Below are 14,963 nucleotides of genomic sequence, written 5' to 3' on the forward strand. Positions count from 1 at the left end.
TAGTGGGGATAATGATTGATGAAGAGGATTTGAAAATATGAACTTTTTTTGTTAGTATTATTGGAACTAGATGTTTTTAATCTATGTTGCCATCAATGCCAACGGGGGAGATTGTTAGAAGATTGGTTGAAAGCATGAATTCTAATGATACTCCTATGGGGGAGTATTGTAGATATGTTACTATGATTATATGTTACATTTATGACTGATTTTGTCATTGATGTCAACATAAAAAAAAAAATTGATACTTGACAGAAGAACAATAGAAAGATCAAGTTGGTACGAATGACTAGTTGAGTGTTTACACTATATGAGGTTATGGGAGATACTTCTGCATATCTAGTATATGTAGTTAACATTAGAAAAAGAAAGGATAAGGATAGAAGAAGTTACGTAAGTTTTGGTGATGTCTATTTTGAGATAGAGTTTTAGAGGCATGTTCTGGTAAACTTGTTTTATATCTTAGAAGAGTTGTTATTTTGAGGATTGAGGTTGATGATGTGGCTAAGTTATCTTGTTATAATATTACATGTACAGAAAGTTATTTAATTTACAAGGTAGAAGATTGATGTTATCACCAAGTGTAATGTGTTGTTAATGTGGTCCTATAATAATTAATTGAGAAGGTCTAACAACCAACTTAGGGAAATGTTTTGAGGACTTGGTATAAAGGAAAGACATTTTACATTATTGTGGTATGGAATCATATGTTTTTATGATCAATTATAAGCACCAAAGAGTGCAAAATGTGAAGTAGAGCAGTGTAGACATGAAGGAAACTTCATTGGTAAGGTTTTATTGAGTGATCCAAGGTTTGATATTTGGATCCAAGGTTCATGACCTAGTCTACAAGGTCTAATACTGATTGGTCTGGTTGATAGAATAGAGGAAAGGAGATCATAACAATAAATTACTTGTTTGAGCAGTGAACTCTTCTTGTAGTTGAAATTGCATGTTTGGGCAGTGGGATCATCTTTCATACATTGTACCATAACTCCTAATACAATTGGATTCTCCTAACATGGATTCAAAATCTCCTAATAGGGACTCTATGCACTAACTATTGTAATAGACTCCTTATAGGGTCCATCCTCTAACAAGAAATATTTATATTAGTACATCATCTTGTGAGCATCATTCCCACTGAGGTTTTCCCTCTAATCAAGGGTTTCCATAGTTAACATATCTCATGTAATTGTCTATGTGCATTTTATTATGGTTTTTGTTTAGTTTGGTTGAATGGTTAAGTTTGTTTAAAGAAGATAAATGTTTTAATTGTCAGATAACTAATTCACCCCCCCTAATTATCTTGGCAGACTATTGTTTCTAACACCTTTGTGTTTCTTTTGATATTTTTATTCTCTATTTTGGCACCTTGCAACAATGTGTCCAACTTCTTCACAAGAGAAATAGATTAGAGGAATCTTTCCTTTTCCTTTGGGATAACTCCTTGCAAGAAAAGCTTCAATAGCTTCAAGATCACTATAAAAACTATCTTCCTCTTCACTTTTATATTATTTTCTTTCGGATCTTTTAGCTTTCTTCTTGAGTGAAACCTTGGCTTCAAATGTAGACTTAATATTGCTAGAACTAGGAATATAATTATCATAGTTATCTAGCTCAAATAATGCCAATCTTCCAACTAAAGCATCTGAAGTTATATTGTTATTTGGATCACATCTCATTTCTTTAATAGAAAATACTCTAATTACATAGATAGGAAGAAGAGTTTTGAGTACCTTTCTTAGCACTGTTACATCTTCAATTGTTCCTCCAGAGGCTTTGGTAGCACTAACACTGGCTTTGATTCTTTCTACATATTTTGCAATGTTTTCATCCTCCCTCATTTACATCTGATCAAATTGTCCTCTAAGACTTTCATCTTTGGCTCACCTTACATTGTCATCTCCTCTATAGATGGCTTTCAACTTGATCTACATTTCATAAGCAATTCCAAAATCTTTGACCTAATCAAATTCAACATAGTTGAGAGATGAAGCACTATCAATCATCATAATATAATGAATTTTCTTTCCACAATTTCTTCAATAGTCATAGTTCCAATAGGAGCCTTGTATTTGGTTTCTAGGTTCTTTAGCCTTGTATCTCCAATGGTTGTCAAGTGCAGCATCATGAATTCTTTCCATGCCTTGAAGTTATATGTGTTTAGCTTTGGAATCTCCATTCTGTAAGACATCCTGATCTTTAAGTTAGATCATTGAAACCTTTTCTGCAAGCACCAAGAAGCTCTAATACCAATTGCTCAAAATATAAGAGGAGTAACTAAGAGGGGAGGGATGAATTAGTTACTACAAAAATAAATCCTAGATCCCTTAAATTTCAATACAAAATTTGATTAAATGATATTTTTCCATAACTCAGCAAGCACACATGCACTTAGTTTACACTAGCAAATACTATAACTCGGCAATAACTAAAATAACAACTGTAACTCAAAAAATGCAAAACTTAAGATATTTTTTGTGATTAGCTTTTAAGATTAACTTATTTGCATACACATAAAATAAATATCATGAATATGAGTGACACCAAGATTTAACATGGAAACCCAATTAGGAAAAAACTACCAATTACAACTAGTTACTAATTTTCACTCTTCTGAAGTGAGCCTTATTAGAAGCCAACCTAGTTAAAGGTTACAAAATACATTATTAGGTATGACCTTATTAGAGGATTTAATCACCCTATTAAGAGTGGTCTTATTAGAGGTCTTTAAAAACTTCAAATAGAAATGCCACCTTGTTAGAGGCTTTACAAATAGTTGTTAAGCCAACTTGGTTAAGAGATTTAGATCACTGCTACAATGGTTAGAAAGTAATAATGAGATGACCTAATTTCTAATGAAACTAAATTATTGATTATAGATCTCAATTTTGGCTTGAATACTTGATCCTTCTAATCAAATGTATCTTTACAGCTCAACAAGGATATTTTTCTTATCCTTCTAATTCACTTCCTCTAAGCATCATCAAATTTTCTATTATCTTCCAAACATTCAATCCTCAACTTGACCTTATATTTATATCTTATACATTGTCAAGTTAGCTTGAATACAACTTAGAATACTTAATATTCATCTCCTCAGCCAACTAGAGCTAGCAATTAAATCAATTAAACTCAATATACCAAAACAAGAAAATTGTTCGTTAGCTAACCATGCTCAGTAGATGCTAATTCAAAAATGATTTTCCTATATTATCCAAGTGGACTCAATTAACATTGCATATTCAAAAAATTCATTTGGTGACCAAGTGAGCTTGGTTAACATTGGTTCCATCCAACATTTCCTTCATTAACCAAATGAGCTCAGTTAACAGTCAACTTCCATAATGTTTCTTTTAACGACGGACTGAACTCAGTAGAAACTGACTTCCAAAGTAGGTAAAGTCTAGAATGATCGGCAAACTTAGGAAACTATCTTCAATGCCTAAGTGATATGGGCATACACTTACTAGAAATGATATGACATTTTGTGTAACATCAAAGATAATACACAATTAATCAATTGTTCTCAACAAGATTTTCCCTTGGCTAGGTTTTTCCTAGTTAATAAAATATGGCATTATGAGTTTCTTTTTGTTTTGCATGGTTTTACTTTTTAGTTTACTATTTTATGCAAGTTTAAGAGTTATAAATAATATCCTTAGTTGGGTAAAAAGTTTTTTAAGTCATATAATTGATTCACTCCCTAGTTTTATTGGAAGACTTTACTTTCTAACAATGTCTTATCTTAATTATACCATCTTTGGGTAGAGATATTAATCTTGAACCCTCATCATTGTACCTTTGGTCTACTAGTCCTTTATCTTGGTTCATGTAGTACTTCATTTATCTTGGTCTTAATTCATTAATAAGTTCTAAATCATCTTGTTCATGAGTGTCCACCATCAACCAATCAAGCCTCAAGTTTGAGACCTTGTAGAAAGATCATCATCAAACCCCTTGTCAATCATCAAACATCATTTCTTTCAGTAATATTTGAGACAAGTCTCTACTTTCTTATCAAGATTTAAAGCTAACCAACTTAGTTATTTTTGACTCTTGATCACATCAATTTTTCATGCAAATACAAACTAGGAGTTAGAGGGAAAGAGTTGATCCTAATCTAATGGGGAAGGCTATATATACTTATGTTATTGGAACTTCATCATAATGGAAAGTGAAATAAAAATCAAATTTTAAGTCAAAGACAACAACCCAACATCAATCACCAAGTTAAAATTTTATTAAACCAAATATGTTAGGATATAATTTAGGTGTTAGAAGTTGTAATCTTTCCTTGGTGTGCTATAAACCAAGGTTAGACCTCTTTTCTTTATTGTTATAATATATTAGGATATAAGCCAAGGTATCCTAATATATTTCATTTTTGTCCTTTTTCCACTACATCTTATTTTGTCCTCTAGTGGACTATGTGAGGACAAATATTTATTGTAATTTATAATTTAGATTATTCCTCCTTAAGAGGAATCTCACACTTGACCTCACACACTTATGAATGGTGGCATTCATAGACATGGTAGTTACATTCTAACTCCTCTCTCTCATCTCTATTTAAGATATGACCCTCCTCTCTCATTTCTAATGAGGTTTCTTCCTCTTCTCAATTATTGTATGAGCGATTGCTCTCTATCTCTCACTCTCTCTCTCTCTCTTCTTAGGCTTTTCATGTCTCATTCATAATGTCACAAGAGGTTTTCTTTGCTTTCCCCTTTTCAAATATCTTGTCTCATGGAGCTGGATCTTGAAGCTTTCTCTCTCCTATCTTATGGTAATATCTTTTCATGCATTAACTCGCTTAGATTCTTTCCTATTATTGCTTATTTACATATTTATTTTTCCATTTCTAACATGGTATCAGAGCAGTTTAATCTTTGTTTTTGAGTGTTTGCATGAATTTACGATTCGAAGGAGACTCTTGAGAGAGATTTCACTAATTTCTTTTTTAATCTTCTTAAGTTGGAAGAAATTGAATTTTTTTTTGGGTTTGGCTGGTTTACCGCCAAACCCGCTTAACTTCTGTTTGCTCTAATTTGTGTAGGCTTTGATATATTGTTGATAAAGAAAATAATATAAATTTAAAGATTCGCACTCCTAATTTAATAGTATATTCTAGTACAATATAGTATATTGTTGAGAGAGTTTATTCTAATATATTTCATTTTTTAACTAATTTAATTTAGTAGAAAAATTGTGTACCTCCCCTTACTTTGTTAGTTCAATTTATTCTAAATCTTCTTTATCAAAATTTTGTGCTAATTTTTTTATTATTATTATCTTTTATCATTTCATATAAATCAAAATCTCAAATTTTATCCTTTTCATCACAACAACGACTACGACTGAGTTATTGTTGTTGTTGTAGTGATGTGATGATACTAATAAGTTTCATGAAACCAATAGTGGAGGGTTTTTTTCATGGCAAGTTCAAGCCCTGATACTGTAGAGAAAACTGAAATCACTGGGGTTAGTATGCCATCTCCAATCACCATGCAAGTACCAAGGAGAACCACCATCAGTAATGCCGTGTGCAAATTTTTTGTTCTTTTCAAGAATCCTTTTTACCCTTGATGAATTCTTTGTCTTTGGAGGATATTCCAATTTGTATGTTGAGACGTCCTCATCAACAATCTGATAGTTTGGCAAAAGACTAACATTTGCATATCTGCATAATAGAGAATATAAGGCAAAAGTCCCACCTTCACCATTATCATCAGCTCTCAGAACTATAAAAACGTACTTGAATAATGGAACCAAAGTCAGGGTCCAAAAGACATAGGATAAAAAGCAAAAAATCTCCTCATTGGACTGCGAATGCTGAATATCTTCTGCAAAGGTGCTCTTGTAAACATATAGAGGAGAGATACTCAAATCACCATAGACAACACCAAGGCTTTGATAAGCTAGGAACAAATCAGCCTTCCAAGATTGCTTCTTATTTTCCTTAAGCTGATCAATTCCAGCTTCAGGATCCATGTTCAAAAATACCAATGTCCAAGAGCTTTCCAGACCAAATAAAAGAAGCCGAGACAAAATTAATCATTTACAATGCGAAGTGACCTAAAGCGAATAAGCCACTCCATCACTGAGCTATTGCACATTCCCCAACATATTCTTCCTGTGATGTTGACTGCTTCCCATATAGAATGTTCCCGTAACTCTCAGATCATACCATTCTCTGCCCATACTCTACCAAAAGAATAAGTATGCTCAGTCAATCATGCTTATGTCAGGCATTTGTCTTACATAGAATGAATATAATTAGGCACAGCATCTGGTGAATCAAAGTATTATTTCTCTCCAAACCTTTTGGTTTATTAATAAAATTCATAATTATTTCTTACATCTGCTGACAAGATTCTATCTTTTTGTTTCAATTTAAATCATTATTCTAACATTTTATTTTGCAAGATATTATCATTTTTTTTCAGACTCTTAATCATAGCTCTGTGCTACTACTTTGGCTCTGAGGCATGCCCTGCGACAATTTTCTAAGCACGAGATTCTTCGACTGGATGTACATTTTTTTTACTTAACCTGTGTTACTTGTCATAATCGACAGCTGGGGATAGGTTCAACTTTCATTTTTTTGGTTTGTCCCATAATCCTCCTTTTTTTAATCATTTGCCATCATTATAGCTGTCAGAACCTTTTTTCTAGATTTCAATTATTCTTTTGTTATAATCATGGCCACCAACTATAATTATACTATTTTGTATGTTTGCTTTTAACATATTATTATTCTTTAATAGTAAGAAAATGCAGTATTTTTAAAAAATCTTATGATATTGTGACATTCTCATATTCTTTGATATTATGATATTTTGTTTTTTTTTTTTTGGAAGAATTCCACAATTGAAAAAGGTAATTATGTTTATTTTCTTTAATTCATCCTATGCATTTCATATACATTATCACTGGACAATCTTAACAAACTTTTTAAATTATTAGTTTGCTCCATATGTGTCACCCTGGAAGTTATCACATTAACCATTTTTTATTACTTATTACGTTGGTAATGATTTTCATTATATTTGAATAACAAATATTAACTATTTTTTTACTTAAAAACATTATAATTTATAATTTCATTTGGATACTATTTCAATAAAAAAATATTAGAGTAATCATTTATATACATATATATATATATATATCTTTGTTTTAGTAATAATGTTTATTATATTTTCATTTAAGACTATATGTTTATTTTTTGATTAAATTCATGCTTATTGATGGTGATCTTTTGCATTGGTATGACATGAGTTAAAGCCTATAGTATAATTATTACTAGTAGGATAAATTATCTTGTCTTATACTCAATTTTAGTTGTTTCACTTTATTAAAAGTTACTTTTCATATATCTTTAATGCCTAAAGAGGGGATCTATTTATTTCAAAATTTTACAATTTTTTCTAACTCTTCCAATGTATTTACTTTATGTAAAGTATTTATGTTCCATTGGCCATTTGGCTTTCATGCAAGTTAGCTATGACCCTATTTTCCATTATTTTAATTATGAGATTTCATATCATGATTTTTCAAGTATATTTATTCAAGTATATATGGGTGCACACGTATATACCTAGATAAATATACAAACTATTGTGACTGCAATGATTATTAAATTCTCTTGTATATTCTTGTCTCAAATGAACATGTTCAAATTTACAAATGAATTAAGTACCCATGTTACCCTCAATGGAGTTTTATACCTGATATCCATATATTGTTTATTTCTCATTGATCTTCCTTGGATACCAGCATTTACCTCAATTTTGTTTGGATTATGACTTATCTTACACTATTGCCTTCAATTGTACTATGATCTATTGATTTGCACCTAGGTTGTGCATTTGTATGCTTTTATAGCATCATTCTATGCCCATGGTGGCACTTTATGGTTTTATACCATTGATTTACATGATTTATATGATATTCTTTTTTTTGAGTTGCATAGGGAGCCATTTTTTTTCAAGGTTAACTATGTAGGTCCCCTCAGTATAACTGATACATAGTTTCCTTATCTGGCCCATGGAGTATCCCTCCATCCTATATTGGTGTGCACTCATTTTATATGGAGTTCCCCTCCATTTGATCCTATTTGTTCTACTTCAAAAGGATTGATATTTATATGGAGTTTCCCTCCATTTGGTTCTATTGGTTCCACTTTGAAAGATTGATATTTATATGGAGTTTCCCTCCATTTGATTCTATATGCTCTAGTTTGAAAGGTTGATATTTATGGAGTTTCCCTCCATGTTGTTCCATTTTGTTCCTCAATGAAGAGGATACTATTATTGGAGTTTTCCCTCCAAATTCAGATGATTTGATCCAATTTGAAGGCAATATGTTGTTAAACCCTCATAATCCATTTGTTTGAGTATCCTAACAAAAATCATGATAATACTAATTTGATCAGCATGTCTCTCTTTTTACTTTATTTTCATATTAATGTGATAATGGTTTGCATACTTTATTGCTTAGATCATGAGTCATGCATGTTATGGAGGGACGCCCCCATTAACTTGCAATGAGATGATTCATTAAGTGGACTGTCTATATCCCTATGATTGATGCAATGTTGATGCAAGTATCATTAGTTGGCCTTGTCCGTGGTCATTAGTACATTAGTATAATATACTTTTCTTGAGAACACTGATCAAGATTTTTTTTTCCTTGCTGATAATATTTTGAGCATTTACTTGATCTTGATATTAGGTTATCTCCATTGTTTTGTGGTAACATGTTTTATTCTCCTCATTGTTTCTCTAAGAGTTTTACTATCCTTACTCAAAAAGACTTTCTAATTTGAATATAAGATGCAATTCTACTTGTGGATAGTTGTCTTGTTTTTTTGTTCTCTGCCTTTTTTTCTAGGTGATCCATCAAGGAACCTTCTCATTTGTTCACATATGAAGATGTGTCTATGCTTCCACTTGATCAAATTCAAAAGACTCATGTAATTCTCTTGGATCTACAAATGTACCATATGACTTGAAGACAATCAAATTACTTCATATTGAAGATTAAGTTGTAGATTGTTGTAAATTATGGGTTTAATACCCTTTGATGTAATTACCCCAAGTAAAGATTAAAGGGGGGTGTTAGAAGTTGTAATCTTTCCTTGGTGTGCTATAAACCAAGGTTATATCTCTTTTCTTTATTGTTATAATATATTAGGATATAAGCCAAGGTATCCTAATATATTTCATTTTTGTCCTTTTTCCACTACATCTTATTTTGTCCTCTAGTGGAATATGTGAGGACAAATATTTATTGTAATTTATAATTTAGATTATTCCTCCTTAAGAGGAATCTCACACTTGGCCTCACACACTTATGAATGGTGGCATTCATAGACATGGGAGTTACATTCTAACTCCTCTCTCTCATCTCTATTTAAGAGATGACCCTCCTCTCACATTTCTAATGAGGTTTCTTCCTCTTCTCAATTATTGTATGAGTGATTGCTCTCTCTCTCTCTCTCTCTCTCTCTCTCTCTCTCTCTCTCTCTCTCTCTCTCTCTTCTTAGGCTTTTCATGCCTCATTCATAATGTCACAAGGGGTTTTCTTTGCTTTCCCCTTTTCAAATATCTTGTCTCATGGAGTTGGATCTTGAAGCTTTCTCTCTCCTATCTTATGGTAATATCTTTTCATGCATTAACTCGCTTAGATTCTTTCCTAGTATTTCTTATTTACATATTTATTTTTCCATTTCTAACATTAAGCTGAAGTCAAGGAGATCAAAGTGACCTCAAAAATCACAATAGTGGCTCTTCCTCAAATAAATGAAAGAACCATGAGATGATAAATATGCACGGTAACACAAGATTTGTTTGTTGGAAATATAAGAGGAGTAGCTGATAAGGTAGGGGTGAATTAGGTACTACTAAAATAAATCCTAGATCCCTTAGATGTTAATACAAAATTCCAATATGAAAAAGGAGTACTAAAAATGCTTGGTAAACACATATAAATGTTGTAACTCAGTAAGTATTGAATGTGCTAACTTTGCAGATCTTAAGATATTGTCAGTGATTACTTAATCTTAATTGCAAGCATGAAATAAATAATATGAACACATAGGACACCAAGATTTAATGTGGAAACCCTATTTGGAAAAAATCACCAATTGTAATTAGTTACTATTTTTCACTCTTCTAAAGTGAGCCATGTTAGGAGCCAACCCTATTAAAGGTTACAAAACACACTGTTAGGTGTCACCTTGTTAAAGGATTTAATGACCCTATTAGGAGCGGCCTTGTTAGAGGTCTTGAAATAATTCAATAGAATTGCCACCTTGTTAGAGGATTTACAAATGGCTACATTGCTACAATGGTTAGAGAGAAAAAATGAAATGACCTGATTGAGATGCAATTGAATTCCTGATTATAGATCTTTGTCTTGGCTTGTACTATATCCTTCTTGATCAAATATAACTTTTCTACTCCACAAGGATATTCTACTTATCCTTCAAATTCCCTTCCTCTCTTCATCTCTTGTAGTTCATTCATTACAACTTGCACACTTTGAAAACACAATTTGACCTTTAACTTATACCTTTCATATTGTCAAGTTAGCTAAAATAAAATCTAGAATAACTAATATTCATCACATAGTTGGCTAGAACCACTAGATAAAACAATTAAGCTTCATATGCAAAAATAAGAAAATCCTTTGTTAGCTAACCCAGCTCAGTAAAAACTAACTCAGAAGTGATTTCCTGTGTTAACCAATAGAAGCTCAGTTGATACTACAAACTTGTGAAAATCCTTTGGTAACTAAGTGAGCTCGATCAATATTGATTCCATCCAAATTTCCTTCACTAACCAAGTGATCTCAATTAACATTATTTTTCTGCATGGATTCCTTCAATTCTCGAGTTAACTCAGTAGACACTATCGTCTACATAGGAATGCTCGAGAGACATGGAAAACTATCTTCTCTATCTGAGTGAGCTCGACATGCATTGACCAACAACTGATATGAAATTTGTGTAATATCAAAGACAACACACAATTAATAAATTGTATCCAACAATCTCACTCTTTGGCATTGATGGAAACAGAACATGTCATAGCATAATGAAATTTTGAGAACAAGATTCCCTCTATCAGTATGAGCTCTTCAACTTTCTCCCTCTGTTAGAAAACCTCTCCCTCTTTGGTTTCTTACTATAGATAACTCATTCCTCAATAAAATAAATAATAATAATTCAAAAAGATATGACAAAAAATTCTCCCTCTTTGACAACACATGCCATAGACAAAATTTTTGATTAGTATCAATATTTCTTGTTTACTGATTCATCTACAATATGCCCTTGTCAATACTACATCAACTAATTCATCTTCAACTTTAGTTCTTTTTGATGAATCACTAAACCTTATTTAGTGATATTTAGATAGGGGAATAACCCCTATCTTACCTCTTAGATACAAGAATTCATCCTTAGGTAATGGTTTGGTTAATATGTCTACAATCTATTCTTTTGTATACACATATTCTAATCTAACTTCTTTATTCTGCACTAATTCTCTTCAGAAGTGATATTTTATATAAATGTGCTTTGTCTTGGAATGCATCATTTGATTCTTTGATATATTGATTGCACTATTATTATCATAATATATGACTACTAGATCTTTGATATCTACCTTTATTCCTTCCAACAATTGTTTGAACCAAACAATGTTAGAATAGTTTACTGCTACTGCCACATACTCTACTTCTTTTTTGGATTGAGATGTGCAATTTTTCTTCTTTCTTATCCAAGATACTAGTCTTTTACCAAGAAAGAAAGCTCCACTACTAGATCTTTTTTTGTCATCAAGACTTCCTACCCAATCAACATCAATAAACACCTTTAAGTCCTGATTGCCTCCAAGTTTGTATCATAAGCCATAATCTTCAATACCTTTTAGATATTTCATGATTCTTTTGATTGCCATCATGTGGTTTTCTCTAGGATTTTCTGAGAATCTTGCTAGTATTCCAACTATGAAGGCAATGTCAGGCTTTGTATGAATCACATACTATAATTTGCCAATCATTGATTTGTATAAGGTCTAATCTACTTCTTTGGAGTCATCATTTTTGGTAAGCTTATGTCTAGTAGAAATAGGAGGTCCAATTGGTCTTGAATCTTCCATTCCTATCTTCTTTAGCATCTTCTTGATATACTTAGATTGAGTGATATAGATTCCATTTTTGTTCTATTGAATCTATAATCCAACAAAGAACTTTATCTCACCAAACATGGACATTTCAAATTCTTTACTTATTTATTTTGAAAATGCTTTGCATAAGTCATCATTTTCTATAAATAGGGTATCATCAACAAATATTTTTGCTAACACAATCTTCTTATTTGGTCCTTCCTTGATAAACAAACTACTATTATCATATTTTCTTTGAAAACCAATTTGTATCAAATAGTTATGTAGTCTTTCATACCAAGCTCTAGGAACTTGTTTGAGACTATGTAGTGATTTATGTAATTTTTAGACCATGTCCCTTTTTTTGGGATCTACAAAATCTTTAGGCTATTCAATGCAAACTTCCTCATTAAGAATTCCATTCAAGAATGTAGATTTAGCATCCATCTAATATACTTTGAATCCTCTGTGAGCTGCATATGCAAGTAGAGTCCTAACACCTTCTAATCTTGCAACAGGTGAAAAGGTTTCACCATAACCAATACCTTCTTCTTGAGAATAGCCTTTACATACCAGTCTTTCTTTGTTTCTAGAAACTTTTCCATCTTCATTCAGCTTATTTCTGAATACCCATTTTATGCCAATTACATTTTTATTTTTAGGCCTAAGAACAAGAGTCCAAGTATTTTTCTTCTCTATTTGTTCTATCTCTTCATTCATAGCCTCAATCCAACTTTCATTTTCTAGAGCATCTTTAACATTTCTTGGTTCAAAATTAGCAAGTAAGCATGTACCTTTTAATTTTCTTCTTGTCATTGTTCCATCTAATTTATCTCTAATGATCTGATAAGGTGCATGATGCCTTCTAACATATTTTTCTAGCACAAGTTCTTTGGGCTTTGGATGAATTCTACTATCTACATTCCAAACCTCAATTCAAGGTTGAGTCCTTCTATCTCTAGCTCAAGTTCTTCGGACTTGATTTGAACTAGCTTAGTAGCTTTTGAATGTGACTTGGGGCCCTATAACTCGATTTGCACTTCCTACAACTCGATAACCATTGGAGATTTGGGGAGCTCAAGAGATGAAACCTCCTTTCTCTCAAATAGGTTTGGCAGGATATCAAGTTCATAGTAGATGAATCTTCTATAATCCTCTAGCTCCTTTTTGCTTTCTTCTTCACTCCTTTTTGCAAACTCGTTAATTCTTACATGTGCACTTTCTATAATCTTATCAATGGTTATTTTTAAAAATTTGTATGCTTTACTTCTGCAGGAGTATCCTAGAAATATGACTTCATCACCTTTTACGTCAAATTTTCTTTTCCTAGATTCTTTCAAGACATAACACTTGCTGCCAAATACTTTCAAATAACTTACATCAGGTTTTTTGCCATACCATAGTTCATAGGGAGTCTGGTTAAAGTCATTCTTCAAATGAACTTGGTTCAAGGTATGAACTACAATGTTCATAGCTTCCTTCCAGTATTTGATAGCAACATTATTTTCAATCATCATGGTCCTTGCACAATCCATGATGGATCTATTTCTTCTTTTAGCGATTCCATTCTGTTGAGGTGTACCAGGGGCTGATACTTGTGTTTTGATTCCTCTTTCAAATGTAGAAATTATTGAATTCATTGGACATAAATTCCCCACCTCTATCTGTCCATTTTCTTTTTCCACTCTTGTTAGATACCATTTCAATTTCTCAAAGGCTTCTAATTTTTCCTTTAGATACATCACAATCATCATTCTAGAATAGTCATTAATAAAAAGAATGAAAAAATTTTCTCCACTATAACTTTCTATTCCAATTAGTCTACATAAGTTAGTATGCACAATTTTCAAGACTTCTTTTGACTAATAGTTTTTTCTCTTAAAACTAGTCTTTCCCATTTTACCAATTTGGCAATTTTTGCACAATCCAACATTAAGTTTCTTCAAACTAGGAATGCCTCTAACTCTTTTATGTTTTCTTATCTTGATTAGATTATCAAAGTTTACGTGATATAGTCTTTTGTGCCATAACCAAATTTCTTCTACTTGAGCAATAAAACATGAGTACTCACCAAGATCAAGATAAAATAGATTACCTTTAGTTTGCTTGCCTAAACCAACTAGATTTCATTTGTTATCTAGTAGTTCTGCCTTGCCATTCATGAATTCTACCTTGAATCCAATGTTGTTCAACTATGTCACACTCTATAGATTATGATTCAAACCTTCAACCCAATAAAAATGATCACATATAAGTTCATTGGTTAATGAGATACAATCTTTTCCTTTTATGCAATAAGTTTCCTTGTTTCCAAACCTTACACTACCTCCATCATAGTATTCAAAATGTTCAAATTTTATTTTATCTCCAATCATATGGTGTGAACATCCACTAGCAATAATCCATGTATCATTTTTAATAACATGAAAAATAAGTGTCATCTTATCTTCATCATCAGATTCATCTTTTACAGCAATGTATACAATTTCATCTTCATTTTTATTAGAATCTTTAGCCATGAAATAAATTTTCTTATCTTTGTCTTTGTAGGATTTGTAACCTTTGAATTCCTTCTTCCCTTTGTAGTTCTGGGACTTCTTCTCATCCTTTCTTTCTCTGTTTGGACACCTGGTAGAAATATGACCAATTTTTTCACAAAAAAAGTAGATTAGAGGAATTTTACCTTTGTATTTTCCTCTGCCTTTGGAGTATTTCTTTACAAGTAGGGCTTCAACAATTTCAAGATCACTATCAGAACTTTCTTTAGTTTCTTCCTCACTT

General features: G+C 31.8%; 1 pseudogene; it reads right to left on the reverse strand.

Annotated features, from left to right (window-relative positions):
- Positions 1-5,448: 5,448 nt before the first annotated feature.
- LOC149575348 (putative potassium transporter 9 pseudogene) lies at positions 5,449-5,997 on the reverse strand (annotated as a pseudogene).
- Between the last annotated feature and the right edge of the window lie 8,966 nt (positions 5,998-14,963).

This window comes from Cupressus sempervirens, chromosome 2 (assembly GCF_028749045.1).
Source record: "Cupressus sempervirens isolate cs-2001-9-10 chromosome 2, ASM2874904v1, whole genome shotgun sequence".
NCBI lineage: Eukaryota > Viridiplantae > Streptophyta > Pinopsida > Cupressales > Cupressaceae > Cupressus > Cupressus sempervirens.